At 37.7% G+C, this 17,794-nt stretch overlaps 1 long non-coding RNA gene across 3 annotated transcripts; it reads left to right on the forward strand.

Moving 5' to 3' along the window:
• The first annotated feature begins 8,698 nt into the window (after nt 1-8,698).
• Nucleotides 8,699-17,586, forward strand: LOC121981009. 3 transcript variants are annotated; one of them, XR_006111722.1, is made up of 3 exons: nt 8,760-9,410; nt 10,814-11,389; nt 17,288-17,586. It is a non-coding gene; the product is annotated as an uncharacterized LOC121981009 (long non-coding RNA). The 3 variants fall into 3 exon arrangements; XR_006111720.1 differs by having other exon boundaries at nt 8,762-9,410; nt 10,832-11,389; XR_006111721.1 differs by lacking the exon at nt 10,814-11,389 and having other exon boundaries at nt 8,699-9,410.
• The last annotated feature ends 208 nt before the right edge of the window (nt 17,587-17,794 follow it).

The following is a 17,794-nucleotide window of genomic DNA, read 5'->3' on the forward strand; positions in this document are numbered from 1 at the left end:
ACTCGGAATGGGATAAAACAAGTTTCTATGAGTTTCTATAAATTCCATGACCATATAGATGCTCTCAAATATCAATTTAACCTAATATATTGGTATTATTTATTTTATGAAGGTGAATAACATTTTTGGACATGTTCGAGGTAAAAAAAATGACCAGTGGGGTGAAATAAGTGGTTGAGGACATGTATAAAATCAGTGGATTTATAGAAACCCATCAGAACTGGTTTCATCACATTTCGAGCTCTCTAGGTACCTCAACCGATCATAGAAAATTTAAATTTATACATAAAAAAAATCTCAAATTTGTGATGAATTTTAAAATTCGTCGCAAATCTACGATGAATTTCAAAATTTATCGGAGATTCTATGACGAATTTCAAAATTCATCACAGATTCTGCGAAAATTTTGAAATTCATCGTAGATTATAAATATTATTTTTTTAAAAAAAAAGAAAATTTCTGAAATTGATTGAGGTACATAAAGAGCTCGGAATGAGGTTAAACTAGTTCCTATATGTTTTATAAATCCCATTATCATATAGATGACCTCAAATATCAATTTGACCAAATATATTGATATTATTGATTTTATGAAGATAAATAACGATGTCAGACATCTTCGAGGTAAAAAAAATTCCCAGTGGAGTAAGTGGTTGAGGATACGTATAAAATCAGTGGATTTATAGAAATCTATATTAACTAGTTTCATCTTATTCCGAATTCTTTAAGTACTTCAACCGGTCCTGAAAAGTTTAAATTTATATATAAAAAATTTCAAATCTGCAACGAATTTCAAAATTCGTTGCAGATTGTAAATGTTATTTTTTTTTAAAAAAAAAGGAACTTTTTGAAATCGATTGAGTTACTTAGAGAACTTGGAATGAGATGAAACGAGTTCCTATGGATTCCTTTAAATCCCATGATCATATAAATGTCCTCAAATATCAATTTGACCAAATATATTTAATCCTAATTGCTAAATCAATTATGAGCACGTAAGACTTAGTTAAATTTCTATAGAAAAATGTAGATTAATAAGTTACACTTATTTTGAAATATCCATTGACGGTTGAGGTACCTAGAGAACTCGGAATAAGATGAAACCATTTTTATGAGTTTCTATAAATTTCCTGATCATATAGATGTCCTCAAATATTAATTCAACCCAATATATTGAGATTATTGATTTTATGAAGGCGAATAATGGTTTACAGACATCTTTGAGGTAAAAAAATCACCAGTGGGGTACAATTAGTAGTTGAGGATGCTTAAAAAATCAAAGGATTTATAAAAACCCATAGGAACTGGTTTCATCTCATTTCGAGTTCTCTAGGTACCTCAACTACCCTCAGAAAGTTCAAATTTATATAAAAAAAATTAAATTTGCGATGAATTTTGAAATTCATCGTAGATCTACGATGAATTTTGAAATTTGTCGCAGATCTACGACAAATTTCAAAATCTGTTGCAGATTGTAAATATTATTTTTTAAAAAAGATTTTTTTTTGAAACCGGTTCAGGAACCTAGAGAGCTCAGAATGAGATAAAACTAGTTTCTATGAGTTTCTATAAATCCTATGATTATATAAATACCCTCAAATATCAATTTGACTCAATATATTAATATTATTGATTTTATGAAGGCGAATAATGTTTTTTAGACATTTTCGAGGTAAAAAAAATCACCAGTCGGGTAAAATAAGTGGTTGAGGACATTTATAAAATCAGTGGATTTATAAAAACTTATAGGAACTGGTTTCATCTCATTCCGAACTCTCTAGGTACCACAATCGGCCATGAAAAATTTAAATTTATATATATAAAAACTCAAATTTGCGATGAATTTTAAAATTCGTCGCAGATTGTAAATATTATTTAAAAAAAAAAAACCTTTTCGAAATAGATTGAGCTATCTAGAGAGCTCGGAATGAGATGAAACCAGTTCCTATTGTTGGAATGTATATTATAAGCCTAGCTTTTGTATGAACATCTGTTTTTGAGATATTTTGAATTGAGAATCACGTTGATCAAATGTCTGCATTTTATATTTATATATATTTCAATGCAGTTGTCCATTTAATTTACATTGTAGATAACATAGTGTGTGGTGCCACACAAAAGATCATGTTATCAGTTCCTTATAAATTATAAATAATAGCTCAGAAGATCTGGATCGATCGGTCGATCGATCCGGTGAGTCCCCGCGAACAGAACCCCTCTGGATCGATCGGTGGATCGATCCAGAGGTCCCAATCGATCAGTGGATCGATTGGGACGCTGCTGCTTCGCGCGATAAGCGCTGGATCGATCCGTGGATCGATCCAGACGTTTTTCCAGAGCACAGAGGCGCTCTGGATCGATCCGTGGATCGATCCAAAGCCTCCCCGATCGATTGGGAATAATTGAATCGATCGGGATCCAACCGTTGCGTCGTATTTGAGCTGCAGGCGTGCGATGGCTGCGGCATCTCTTCACCGATTCATTCCAGATTCATCACAACTCCTCCCCAGCACTCTCTAAGTTCCTCACCGCCAGTTCTTGAAGGTTCTTGGAGGTTCATCCAAGTCAAGAGGCGAGTTGCAACGAGAAGAAGAAGAAGCTAGGGTTTTTACTGCATCTCTTGTAAGCTTTTGCTTATTCTTTACTACCCTTTCTTCTACTTGTATTGAGAGTCTTGTAGGGCTTCTCCGCCTTCGATAGTTACCGAAAAGGAGTGTTTATTAGTGGAGGTGTGTGTGTGTGCGTGGATCCTTGGACTAGTCACCTCTTGTGAGGTAGATACCAAGTAAAATCCTATTGTTAGCATTGTTGTAGTTTGTTTCTTTGTATTCCGCTGCGCATCACTTTGAAGAAACAAACAACGAAGCACGACGAGCACACGCGAAGCTATTCACCCCCCACCCCCCTCTAGCTACTTTTCGGTCCTAACAAATCTAACGCCGCAAGAGGCACTGGACGGAGGCTTCTTCCCACTCGACAACTTCAGCCATATGCCTTATGCTCCATCAACTTCTCAACTTCCCTCTGAGTGGGGCGAAACTTCTTCTTCAATAGTCACTGAGAGAGAGGTTGTCTTACCTACTTCACTTTCTTCTGACCGAACACCCTCTCTATCCGTCTTACTAGTCGAGACTATATGCGCGCCACTAGTTGCTTACCTGCCACCTCCGCCAATCACTATCAGTGTGAGTGAAATGCGCGCAGCTATGGAGACATTGAAAGTTGTCAGGGACGCAACTATGGAGATATTGAAAAATCCCATAAGATGTTTTGAAACATAATTTATTTTACTTTGTTCAGCTGTGCACGTATTCTGGAACAATTCAAAGAAAAATAGAATATGATAGTCAATTGCATGAGTGTTATTATATTGGTGTACTTGACCGAAATAGTTAGATTAATCCATGTATTTGATACTCATAATTAGTATGTAAATATTAGATAGATATTAGTTTTGTAAGCATACTTGATTACATTAACATACTTTACAAATTTAATGTTCTAGAGTTCCCTAAAATATTATACTAGTTTGATTTTACAAATTTAGTTTTTTTTTTCATTGTGAAATTAATTATTTTGCATAATGTGTTTTTAGCCTTGTCTTTAGTTATTGTATACTTTTTTTAATATCTTACTTTTATGATGGGTTAAAATATGGTTGGCAAGTCCTATATCTAAATATACAAGTCATGCTATGTCTAAACATAAAATAATTTACACTGCAAATAAAATATTGTGTTAATCAGTATCATTTTGATAGTCAAAATATATTTGTCTGGTGGTAAATGTTATTATTTCTCCTTTTTCTTTTGTTTATATGTTGGTATGAGATAACTAATTCTTAGGAGTACTATAAGTTATGGAAATCATATTATTGTTCTATTCACCAAAACTTTGATACGGTTAGAAATTTTAAACCATTAAATTTTATGAAAAAAATGAAACAGTAAAAAGAAAAATAATATTTTTTCAAGACAGCGAATTCGTCTTTTTAAATTTTATTGGATAATTAAGTTTTATTGTTTGATAATTCATTTTTAGTGTATAGATGTAACTTTATAATTTTTGTTGCATAGATTTCTGATTTTCAAAATTGTCTGTCATAATATTATACAAAACCTAATGTTCAACATTTTCAGTATTTTAGATTTACTATAATATCAAGGTTATGCTTTCAAATTTAATTTAGGTATGCTATGATAATTATTGGGAATATGGTCAACATAATTCACATGATAAAGAAGATTATTGATTTGATTGAAATTAAACTAGAGTTGAAGGGTGCTTGCTAGGATTTTAAAGAATACTTATGGTGCATTTCTAAGAACCTGGAGTATGCCTCATACCACTCAATGACTAGGGTTGGAGAAAATATAAAAAAATTTGATATATTTTTGAAACTCAGTACCTAGATGGTTCTGATTCAGTTTGGTTGATAATATTAATTTATTTGATTTAATCAAATTATGAATTTTAAAACCAAATATTAATCAATTATTCAAAATAATTAATATTTTTTTAAAAAAAATTGTATTTTTGAAATAATCGAACATAACTTTTAAATTTGATAAACTCCGTCCGTTAATTCAATTTAATTGAATTTTTATTTGTTACTAATTAGTGGGCGATTGGACCAATACAATTTTTTTTTATAAGAAATAGACAAGTATTATACATATACCGTTTGTGTTTTACCTGACCTTCTGCCCCTTGTCCTCAGTCCTTGTACTGGATGATTTTTGCGCTGAGGATGACAAGACAAACTAGTGTGCTTCTTCTTTCTTTCTTTTCTTTGACCATGCAAACTCAAACTCCACACAGGATGTGAATTCTGTTTGCCTGATTATCAAGCTTTGAATCCCTGCAATTAACATCAATCTTTTCTCTGTGGCGAGGAAAACTTGTTCGCTTTTAGAGTTTGACCAATTGATTTCGTTTGAAACTGTTGGTATTTTAAGTGTGAATTGTAAAGTTCTTTTTTATGTAGGGTTTTGTATTTGTATAAATGATACATGTAGCAAAAGATGATTTTTCATCTTAGTACTCCTGTCAATTTGTTCTTAGGTCAATACGGAAAAAGTAATTGTATAAATGATACATGAACTATTGTATGGTGTGTTGTGTGGAATATGTTGAAAATGGGGAGAGTGGGATGTGAAAACATGACCCATGTTCCCCACTACTCATAATGGAAAAGTCCATTATGTCCCTGGCTTATTTTCTTATATAAAGGGGGTGCGTCCAATGATCGTTAGAGTGTTGGAGACAAGAGTAAGAGGTAAGACGGTGTGATTTGGTTTGTGGAATTGCGGAGGGCTTTCCGATCTTGTGATCGCTCTTTCGACAGCGAGTTTTCGCCATTGCCGATTGCGGATCTACGGGAGATCGCTGTAAGTTTTTACCGCTTTAATTTAATTCCTGTTTCATGCATTTAGAATTTATCTACATTGGTATCAGAGCGCGTAGTTCGTTCTAAATGCATGATAAATCCTAAAACCTTACCTCTTCATTGAATCAAAATTATGGCTTGGTTCTGTTCATTTTTGCTGGGTGAAATCATGACTGAGTCGTGATCAGCGATTATTATCGCTGCCCTGAACGGAGTTTGTCTCCCTCTAGTTTTGTCATAGCCGAGTGAAATTGTGACACCGTATGCCTCGAGGAACATCCACGGAGTTTGTCTCCGATGGTGGATGGCCGGCGGAGTGCTCATGGACACCTCTGCAATTCGTGTTCGTCGCGGATAAGGTGGCGTGCACAGTGTGCATGACGTGCGCAGCGTGCGTGCAGAAGATCGAGGTGGCATCTTGCAGTTTCTGCCCAGCGTTTGTCGCTGTGAGGCTGGCTACATCAGCATGGTCGGCGTGCAATCTGCAGCATGCAGCGTGCAACATGGAATCGTGCAACATAAAAAAAAACGGAAAAGATAAAATATCAAAGTTTCTGTTTTTGACTTTTCAAATTAAAAAACGAACTGTGATATGTTCACAGAATGAGGTGGAAGGAAATAGGATTAAATTGCATGAAATAATTTAAAATTTCACATTAATTCATGTATGGTTTAAATACGTACCTGCATGTTTAGTTAATTTTATTTAATGCAATTAAATCTGTTTGCATGTGTTAATTAATTGAAAATTGAGTTCAATTAATTCACCAATAGTCTAGAGTAATTTTGGTACATTTAGACCAGATTCAAGTATAAATCATTAGTTGGTTTAATTGAACCAATTTTATCCAAACTCAAAATCAATTTGGGTTGATTAATTGGACTTGGATCAAATATGATCAAATGACCAGATTTATTCTATTAGGTCATATTTGATCAAAACAATTAGATTTGTTCTAATTGGTTAGACTTAAACCAATGGACATTGGTTTGATCAAACGGACCTGAGTTTGATCAATAAGTCTAAAATTGGTAGAAATGGACTTAGATCAAACAGTAACAGAACATAGGTACAAAAATCCCTGTCCAATTAGATTAGTTCTAATTAAGGACAATGGACCGAGCTTAGGATCTGGATCCCTAATCAACCGATCCAATGGGTCTGACCAATTAGAGTAGTTTTAATTGTCGACTTAACTCCTGAAAATTGAGAAGATTTATTTTTCTTGATTTATTATGTTGGTACTATGTCTGTATAAATTGAAATAAGCCGGTTTTGTACTGGTTAGTCGGTTTTGTACTGAGTTATTTATTTTCAATTTTTCAGATGGCATGGACGATTACCACATTGACTCGTCGCGAAGTGCGACGAAATCAGCTCAGGGAGGAGATTCAGGAGATAGAGTATAATTCTACTTATGGAGTCGACGGACACATTGGACGGCTTGATAATTTGTTTTGGAAACTTGAGCGAGAAGAGTTTCCAGTTCTGGATAGTTATAGGATATGGGCTTTGATGCGTTCATTGCCAGAAAATCCAAGGATGATAGCAGACTATATTTGGGGTGTCATCAAGGGTACGTCACATATTCTGTATTATGTGAAGAACTGCTTCACCATATGACTGAAGAGGATCCGGAAGAGTTTGAAGAGGACCCGGAAATGATCGAGAAGGAACTAGAAGAGGATCCAATTGTGGATCCAATAGAGAATCTTGAAACTGTCGTACCTGAGATTATCCCAAATAAGTCCAAGCTGAGAGGGATTATTTTAGCCACTGCACTAATGTCTGTCACTAATGTCTGTCCTAGTGGGAGTGGTAGTTGCCTATCTAATTTATTAGAGTTCTGTTATTTTTATTGTCGTTTGGTATGAACAATAGTTAGTCCATTTCATTCATGTCAGTTAGTTATATGTTAACAATATGCAGCATAATTTTATATTAATGATATGTTCATTTATTTATGTTGTTTGCTTGACATGATGCATAATTAGTTCATGATGTATTAAATGATTAGTTCATTTAATTAAAGAAATCATGATATATTAAATGATTATTTCATTTAATTAAAGAATTCATGATATTATAAATGATTAGTTCATTTGTTGGGATGTATGTAATAGAATTGATTAATATTAATTTGATTGGTCATACGGATGATGAGTGAAAACATAATTGTCACTTGATTTTGTAAACCAACTCAAAGTAATATTAAGTCAATCATAAATTGTATACATATAATATACACTGAATACTAAATAATATGTTTATTTATGATAGATTATGGCAACCAAAAACATAATAGCTGAACTCAACAAAGGTGAAAAACTTAATGGGAATATGTGCTCATCCAGTTGTGCATAGTAGTTAATAAATGGTGCTACCTGAATGAAGATGAGAGATCAATATTCTGTGAAACTAAAGTAGCATGGTACAAAAATTGGCAAGAGATTATTACCAGTGCATATACATAAATTAACAATCTGATAAATATTCTTAATAAATTAGAGAGTTACTATTGTAGGATAAGAGTTGAAATCTCAATAAAGTTGAGGAAAAAAATCATCTCTATACTGACGAATTACAACTTATGCTTTAAGCACCATCAAATTAATAAGATTCAAAGTACACAAAAATGACACTTGTAGTTATGGTGCTAAGATTAGACCTTTAAACGTATTTCCTCAGGTGGTGGGGTGGTTAAAATATAGGGTGTTGTCATATGAGATCTTGAGATCAAAACTCGATGCGTCCGAGCATGACCTTTCCTATGTCTTGACCACTTGCGTTAATAGCTAGTAGTCATCCGTGATTTACCTCCTCCGTGTTGACTTATAGATGAGTTGATAGTGACACACTAAGGACGAGCAAATTACTTTTTGTCATATAAGATTAGACCTCCAAACATGAATCTCAGGATTGAAACTTAACTATAATTTATTGCAAGGGATTTTAAAGCAGACGGTCATGGGTAGACTATCAATTTATGCTAATAATGGATAATTTTTTTATAAAATTAATCAGTACACAAAACTAAATATTTAATACGCACCATAATAACTCCAATTATTCAGAGTTTTTTAAAGCTAAAGATAACATAACACGGAAGCTGTCCCTCCTCAACGGAAATGCTCAAATGAAATAGGTCAACTGTGATTCTATCTTCTTATCCGTGCTTTATCTTTGTAGCTCCACGGATGGAATCACACCCGTTGAAGATGAACGGCTTCGTGTGATTCTGTTTTTGGAACTTAAAAAAGAAGTGTTAATTATATAACGTGTTATAATTTTTGAAATTTGTTGAACTTTTTCGTAAAAGAAGAAGGTCACGGGCGAACCTTTTCCTCTCTCCAATGGACTGCTTCTCTTCCTCTTTATATATGTCCAACCCTAAACCTAATCTTCCGAATCCCACCTTTTCTCACCCTCAAACTCCCGCCGCCGCTCACGCTCCTTGCTGCCGTCCTTGAGCCTTCACCGTCACCTATCTTCTGTTTGTTGTTAAATCCGATATCCGTCAACTTGCAATTTGCTATCAATCCCTACCTTCACCATTTCACAACGCCACCAGGCCCTCCATCGCTCTCCAAACCCTATCTTGTTCCCATTCCGATCGCATCCTTTCCTCCATCGCTCAACTGCATTTATCGCCCAGAAAACGGCAGCGGGAGTGGTGTTTTTAATATCCTTTGCTACTGGAGTCTAAGCCTCGTGCTTCACCTGAGCGACGATCCAAAAGAAACGGTCGCTACTCTTCTTTCTGTCTCTTTCTCCTTGACGCTCTTTCTCCTTGACTCGTTAGTGGCGATCTGCGACTCTGCTGTTGGAAACCGGAGTTGAAGCACAGAATGATTGATTTTTACAGGTAGCAAACTTTCTTGTGGAGTGAGATGTTCCAGCTTGGCCGAAGAAATGAGGATAAGTCCTGTATGATTTGGTTTATCCATGGAACTACAGGAAGAAGAAAACAAAAACATTCTGGTGCTTTTGCGTTTGGCATGGGAGGTATTGGAAAGATAGGTAAGTAAAATATATTTTATGTTATATCTCAATTACGGTTTATTAGGGGTGTTTTTAATATCAAAATCTTCATTTACATGCAACTTTATTTTCTCTCCAATTTGTTTATGCAGTACCTTGAAATTCATCAACTATTCTATTTTGTCCTGCCTCCTTGTTCAATCTATTTTCACTTAATTTAGTGACAAAAATTATTCAGCCCAAATTTGTGATAACTTTTGCGACAAAAAACTAACTTGTCGAAGATTAACTTGTTGAAAATTTTATTGAAAATTAGCGACGAATTAACAAATTCGTTGCAAAAATCATGACAAATCCTAAATTTGTCGCATTTTTTTTGTGATGAATTTAGTATTCGTCGCAAAAAATCCTTTTTTTCCTAACATCCTCAGGAATTTCAAGTATATATATATATATATATATATATATATATATATATATATATATATATATATATATATATATATATATAATTTTAAATCTGTGATGAATTTTGAAATTCGTCGTAGATTTTGTGATGAATTTCAAAATTTGTTTGATGAATTTCAAAATTCATCGTAAATTATAATATTATTTAAAAAAAAAAACTTTCTGAAATCAGTTGAAGTACCTATGAACTCGGAATGAGATAAAATAAGTTTTTATGAGTTTCTATAAATTTCATGATTATATGCTCTCAAATATCAATTTAACCCAATATATTGGTATTATTTATTTTATGAAGATGAATAATATTTTTTGGACATCTTCGAGGTAAAAAAATGACCGGTGGGGTGAAATAAGTGGTTGAGGATGTGTATAAAATCAGTGAATTTATAGAAACCCATAAGAAATGGTTTTATCACATTTCGAGCTCTCTAGGTACCTCAACCGATCATAGAAAATTTAAATTTATATATAAAAAAATCTTAAATTTGTGATGAATTTTAAAATTCGTCGCAAATCTATAATGAATTTCAAAATTTATCAGAGATTCTACGATGAATTTCAAAATTCATCACAGATTCTGCCACGAATTTTGAAATTCCTCGTAGATATAAATATTATTTTTTTTTAAAAAAGAAGATTTCTGAAATCGATTGAGGTACATAAAGAACACGAAATGAGATTAAACTAGTTCTTATAGGTTCTTATAAATCTCATGATGATATAGATGACCTCAAATATCAATTTGATCAAATATATTGATTTTATGAAGGTAAATAACGATGTCAGACATCTTCGATGTAAAAAAATTTCAGTGGAGTTAGTGGTTGAGGATACATATAAAATCAATGGATTTATAGGAATCTATAGGAACTAGTTTCATCTAATTCTGAATTCTTTAAGTACTTCAACTGGTCATGAAAAGTTTAAATTTATATATAAAAAATTTCAAATCTACAACTAATTATAGGAACTAGTTTCCCTTACTGTTTCAGATGTGGGTCCAGAGATCATTTCACCTCAGCTTGTTCTCTGGACAGTCAGTTTGTTTTTATTGCAAATTGCCTGGGCACCAGAGCCGAGATTGTCAGCTGAAGGCTCAGCACACGGCTTCCGGAGGGTCAGATCAGAGGGGGCAGTCTAATCAGTCAGGGGCATATCGAGGAGGGCAGAAACCTAATCTTCACATCGTCAGCAGAGGATAGCTTCACTTGCAGCAGCAGCATTTGGCATGTTTGGACAGGAGTACTCCAGTGCTTCCATAACACTCCAGAGTTCTGTTTCAGGACCTTATTATCCGATGCAGGGGCAATATCAGATGCAGCCTCAGCCTCTAGGCCAGTACCAGACTCAGTCTCAGTCATCGGCACAGTATCAGTCATCGTCCTCTCAGTCTCATCTGGCACATTATCCAGCACCGCCTCAGTGGCAGGTTTCTGCCCAGCCGCAGCAGTCGCTGGCAGCGTTACCACCTCCTTCTCCGCCAGAGACTGGACGTGTACATGCGATTACTAGAGATGATGCGCAGCGAGTCGACGGATCCATTTTCCGTGGTATGATTTCCATTTATACATTTTCTGCTGATATATTGATTGATACTGGTAGCTCGCACTCTTTTATATTTCGTACTTTTATGCGGGAGATTGGTAGATTACCTACTTTTAGACTGCAGTGATTGACCGTCTCCCTACCGTCCGGTGATACTTTAGACGTCACTCAGGAGGTCAGAGGTTGTTCGTTAGACTTTGGGAACATGATACTTACGGTAGATCTTTTAGTATTGGAGATGGTCGAGTTTGATATCATACTTGGCATGGATTGGCTGTCAGTATATCATGCTATCGTTGATTGTCAGACGAGAATGATCACCTTTCGATCTCCGAATCAACCCTCGTGGAGTTTCACTGGCATCAGAGATGACGACATCTCGATTATTTCAGCGATTCAGGCGCAGAAGCTGCTGTCTCACGGCTGTCATGATTTCCTATTATCTCTGATTAATACTGAAGATAGCAGTAGTTCGCAGCTCTTCGACGTTTTTGTGGTTCGTGAGTACCCGGATGTATATCCAGGGGAGCTACTTGGTTTGTCTCCCAGAAGGGCAGTGGAGTTCGCTATTGAGCTAATTCCGGGAACCGCATCGACATTGAAAGCTCTGTATCGTATGGCACCAAAAGAGTTGAACGAGTTGAAAGTTTAACTCCAGGAGCTTTTAGACAGGGGATTCATTCGCCTTAGTGTTTTTCCATGAGGTTTTCTGGTATTATTTGTCAAGAAAAAAGACGGCACTATGAGGTTATGTATTGATTACAGACAGCTGAATGTAGTGACCATCAGAAATAAATATCCATTATCATGAATTGAGGATTTGTTTGATCAGCTCAGAGGTACATCAGTGTATTCTAAAATTGATCTGTGATCCGGATATCATCAGCTGAGAGTCAGAGACTCAGACATTCAGAAGGCAGCTTTTCGTACCAGATACGGTCATTATGAGTTTTTGGTAATGTCATTTGGGCTTACCAATGCTTCAACGATGTTTTGGACTTGTTAAACCGCATCTTTCTGGAGTATCTGGACCAGTTTGTTATCGTTTTCATTGATGACATATTGGTCTACTCGCATTCCGAGGAGGAGCATGCATATCATCTTCGTATAGTCTTGGAGACTCTTAGACGACATCAGCTGTATGCGAAGTTCAGCAAGTGTGCATTCTGGTTATCCTCAGTCGATTTTCTGGGACACGTGGTTTCTAGCAGAGGTATTTCAGTTGATCCTCAGAAGATTGAGGCTGTCACCAGTTGGGAGCAGCCGAAGTCAGTTCAGAAGATCCGTAGTTTTCTAGGACTGGCCGGATATTACCGACGTTTCATCGAGAGTTTCTCACGTATTGTTATGCCGCTGACACGCCTTACTAGGAAAGACGTGAAGTTTATGTAGTCTGAGAATTGCGAGATCAACTTTCAGGAGCTGAAGCGGAGATTAGTGTTGGCTCCAGTTTTGGTTTTATCTTCTGGAGAGGATGGATTTGTACTCTACATCGACGCGTCTCTTCAGGGTTTGGGCGCTGTTCTGATATAGCACGGCAGAGTAGTCTCTTATATTTCTCGTCAGCTGAAAGAACATGAGAAGAACTATCCAGTTCATAATCTGGAGTTAGCTAGCATCATCTTTGCTCTGAAGCTTTGATGACATCATTTATACGGTATTATATTTGAGATTCTCACTAATCATAAGAGTCAAATATATTTTCACTCAGAAGGAGCTTAATCTCCGACAGAGGAAATGGATGGAGTTCTTGAAGGACTACGATTGTACCATTAGCTACCACCCGGGGAAAGCTAATGTGGTTGCCGATGCACTCAGCAGGAGGTCCAGAGGGACTTTAGCTTGCCACCGGACTTCAGTCACGAACTTGATTCAGGGTTTTTCTGAGTTAGATCTTGAGGAGCAGGGATCGACAGAGTAGGGTATTCTTATTACCATGGTTACTCAGTCGTCGATTAGGACGAGGATCCGAGAGGCACAGGCTGGTGATCAACATTTGCAGTTCATTAGCGGTCAGATAGCTTCTGGGCAGCAGACCGAGTTTACACGAGACGAGGAGGATATTATATACTTCCGAGGCAGATTCTACATACCTCAGTCTCATCCGATTTTACAGGAGCTACTTCAAGAGGCTCATCGTTCTCGATTTGTGATCCATCCAAGCGGGACCCGTATGTATCGAGATTTGAGGCGTTCATATTGGTGGAATGACATGAAGAAAGACATCGCGAATTTCGTAGCTAGATGTCTTGTTTATCAACAAGTGAAGGCAGAGCATCAGAGACTTGCAGGATTACTTCAGCGGATTCCTATTCCTGAGTGGAAGTTGGATCACATTACCATGGACTTTGTGGTAGGGTTGCCAAGGACACGACAAGGCCATGACGCGATTTGGGTAATCATTTATCGGTTAATCAAATCTGCGCACTTCTTAGCGATTCGGAGAACTGATCCCCTGGATCGATTGGCAGATCTGTATTGTCGAGAGATCATCAGACTACATGGTGTTCCTTTGAGTATCATTTCGAATAGAGATCCACGGTTTACGTCTCGTTTCTGGCAGAGTCTGCAGCAGGCCTTAGGCACACAGTTACGTTTCATTACAGCCTTTCATCCACAGATAAGGTGGACAGTCAGAGCGGACCATTCAGACTTTGGAGGACCTATTGAGGTCATGTGTTATGGATTTCGGAGGCAGTTGGGAGGACCATCTGCTGTTAGTAGAGTTTGCTTACAACGATAGCTTTCATTCGGCTATCCAGATGACATCGTTTGATGCGTTGTATGGTAGACTTTATCGGGCACCCGTCCTCTAGGATGAGGTTGGAGAGACCTAGTTGTTGGGATCTCATAGAGCTCAGCAGGATGCAGAGTTGGTTCGTATTATCAGACGGAGAATGTCAGAGGCGCAGGACCGCCAGAAGAGTTATGCTGATCGGAGACGCAGACCACTAGAGTTCTCTGTTGGTGATCATATATTTCTACGAGTTTCACCCACGAAAGGGGTGAAGAGATTTGACCTCAGAGGTAAGCTAGTTCCGTGGTACATTGGTCTTTTCGAGATCTTGGAGAGGATCGGAGCGGTAGCTTATCGACTGGCACTACCACCGTCTCTGGCAGGCGTGCACGATGTATTCCACGTATTTATGCTGAGGAGATACGTACCTGATCCGACGCATGTGCTGACAGATATCTCAATTCTAGTTCAGCCTGACATTACATATGAGGAGGTTTCGGTACGGATTCTGGACCGGAAAGAGTGTTAGTTGTGGAACAAGACTATCCGGCTGGTTAAAGTTGGATGTCAGCATTATTCGGACGAGGAGGCTATTTGGGAGCTCGAGGATATTATCCGAGCTCGATACCCCTATCTTTTCCCTTGAGGTATGTGATTTAATTTACCGTTCAACATTTATACGCTTTACTTGTTGGTAGTGTTTGCTGATGGTAGATAACGAAATTTGGGAACCAAATTTTTATTAGTAGGGGAGAATGTAAAATACCGGAAATAGACGAATATTAATAAGGGAATTTTTCGGAATTTTTTGAGAATTTTTCGGAGTTCGTACGGACGAGTTGACGGGGATAAAAAACGGGGTCCGGAAAAGTCGGTTTAGATTACCCCATTTAAGTGAGGAAAAGTTTATATATTTAATTCTTTTTTTTCCTTATTTTTCCTTCCCGTTTTCTTTTTCCCTCCCGCGAGCTCGAGCCATCCCCGACGCCTTCCCCTCGGACCCGACTGCTGTGCCCTAACCGCTCGGCGCCGGTTGTTTCCTCCCCGTGTACAAAAGCAGTCGATCAAGGAAGGCTTGTTTCCTTTCGCTCTGACGAACCCGAGCCCTAGATCTTCACCGGGAAATCAAACATCGATCGTTGTTGTCTCCACTTGACCCGAGCCACTGTCGGCACTGATTTCCCAACGCCGGGTGTCGTCGCCTGTGCCCTAGCATCGCCGAGAGTCTGATCTCTGCCCACTGACGCCGGCTATCTTCCTCTTCATTTCTCCTTCACGAGCTGAAACCCTCCTTTGCCTCCCGATTCCTTCCTCCTCCTCTGGTCCAACGAGACACCGTCGGCCTCCCTTCTGCCCTAGCCGAATCCCTTCGACCGCCGGCAGCCTGAGTTCCTGCCACCAGCCATCGAACTCGTGTGCCCTAGATGTTTGGGTTCACAGCAACGCGTCGATTCTTCTCTGTGCCCGGCCACTCCACCGCCGCACACCGTTGAGAGCCGACTATCCTCCCTATGTTCACGACCGTCGCACATCTGCACAGTACCGACGTCGCTACCCTAGTGTCTCTGCTCTTGATCAAATCCACAGTGAGGTTTAGTTTTGGTTGGAAATTCTGTAGGTTCAAGGATCTTGATGAATTGTTGAATTGGCTTGTTTGTTTTGTTCCAATAGCAATCAATTTGTGTTGGCAGCCACAGTCCTGGTGTGGATCAACAAACACGGCTACGAGTTAGCAATTTATTGTGTTGCTAGCAATGACAAGTCGATCTCCAATTGTGTTGTTGACAGAAGCTTTAGAGTTGTGAGATAAGGATTAGATGTATTTGAATACTTGTTGTAGATCATGTTCCGAATTGGAGGATTTGGTTAGATGATCATGTGAATCTAGGTAAGGAACATGATTATGATACATGTTGATTTAGGTAGGAATTGGTACATACATAATTACTTATGTGCATGTTGATTAGGTTTATGTGTTTTTGAATTAGGGTTTTTGTCCTAATTTAGGGTTAAAGAGTTTATTTAGCTATTTATAAGAATTTAGCTAAATAATAGTATATCTATTGGATACAGGACTTTGACGCGAGATGAGTATCTCGGAGTCAGATTTGGACCATTTTATCGGAGGCGGGTACTTTTGACTTATGTCATTTGATATACATAGTAGTGAATTTAATAAGTTGCATTAATTATGTTCTTATTTGTTCCGGTTAATCACTTCCTGATACTTGTTACATGATTGATTGATTTCTTGTTTTACATCTCATATATTTCTTACCTGTTGATACATGCTTATAGGGGTAGTGATATATCATGCTTCACCATGTTCAGGACCTAGGTTTTATACCTTCTGTGTACCTTCGATTTGATTCGTTGACCTATGATGCACTTATATATATATATATATATATATAGATTAGGTCAGGATATTTTGTGGTTAGTGTCATGCACAATTTGCATGATTGCATGTTGTGCGATAGTCCGCTCCATTATTGTTGAGCATATCGTCAGTTACATGGATCTGCACACACCACCACTCATGGGTTAGTGGTCGATTCAGGCAGAGTGTGTTGCAGCAGGGACTCTGTTAGGCACCGTTGGTCTGCTCATGGGTAGTGTGACATAACGTGTTATCCGGCAGGGATTCTTCCCCGTCATCGTGTACCGGGAGTTGAGAGCATTACGCTCCCCCATTTATGATTTGGGGTAGGAGGATAGGTGTACTACGACAGCATCCCGTCCACTCGGTCACTCATCAGGAGTAGTGACGACAGAGTGCACGATTGTCATAGCCCTATCCACTCGACCTCACTATTGTGTGAGATGATCGACTGGTGTCAGGGGTGACCAGGACGCATCATTGGCATCATATGCATGATGCATTTATTGCTTGTGTTTGTGTTTGTTGCATTTATATACTGCATATTGTTTGGATACCTATGTTTGACATGCATACAGGATTCCTATACCACTCGGACTGTTTGTCCTTATACCCAGGTTCTGGTTAGTACAGTTTCTCTCCTGTTTACTTCAGATGCATTTCTATCTTTCTTATATCAGGAGACTGTACGCATGATTAGTGCTATGTGTTATTTCCCTACTTTATATATCAGTTGTACCTGCTGAGTGTTGGATTCACCCCGCCTCCATTATTGTTATTTTTCAGGTTGATGCTGTCAGGAGAGAGTTCCAGTTGCTAGTCCCCTGCAGACCACAAGGACTTATTGATCTTTTGAGTTTTCTTCTTTATTAGACTATGTTTTGAACTTGTTTTGTTTTAGATTGTTTTACTTATGGATCTTGTATAGATTCTTATTGTTGATGGACTTTGTTGTGGTTTGGATATATTTTACTCCATGTCTGCCTGGACGGCAGAAGAGGTGAGTTTGTCGGATTTGCGCTTTACGAGTGTAGTGGAGTAGGGTTGATTTCGAATCAGAGTATTATTCTTCCGTTTGCTTGTTATATAAACTGTGTGGAATGTCTGTATATTGTATTTTATTTCTGCTATTATTCTAGCTGCATGTGGCTGAGGTATGTGGATATGTAGAAAGTTTCAGATTGTCCGCCGTACAAGAGAGTTGTTGTCGAAATTTCTTAGGACAGGGATTCCTCCGGGACGTGACAAGTGCTAGATTCTGTGACAAATTTTCATATTCGTCGTAGATTCTGT

Source organism: Zingiber officinale, chromosome 5A (assembly GCF_018446385.1).
Source record: "Zingiber officinale cultivar Zhangliang chromosome 5A, Zo_v1.1, whole genome shotgun sequence".
Taxonomy (NCBI): domain Eukaryota; kingdom Viridiplantae; phylum Streptophyta; class Magnoliopsida; order Zingiberales; family Zingiberaceae; genus Zingiber; species Zingiber officinale.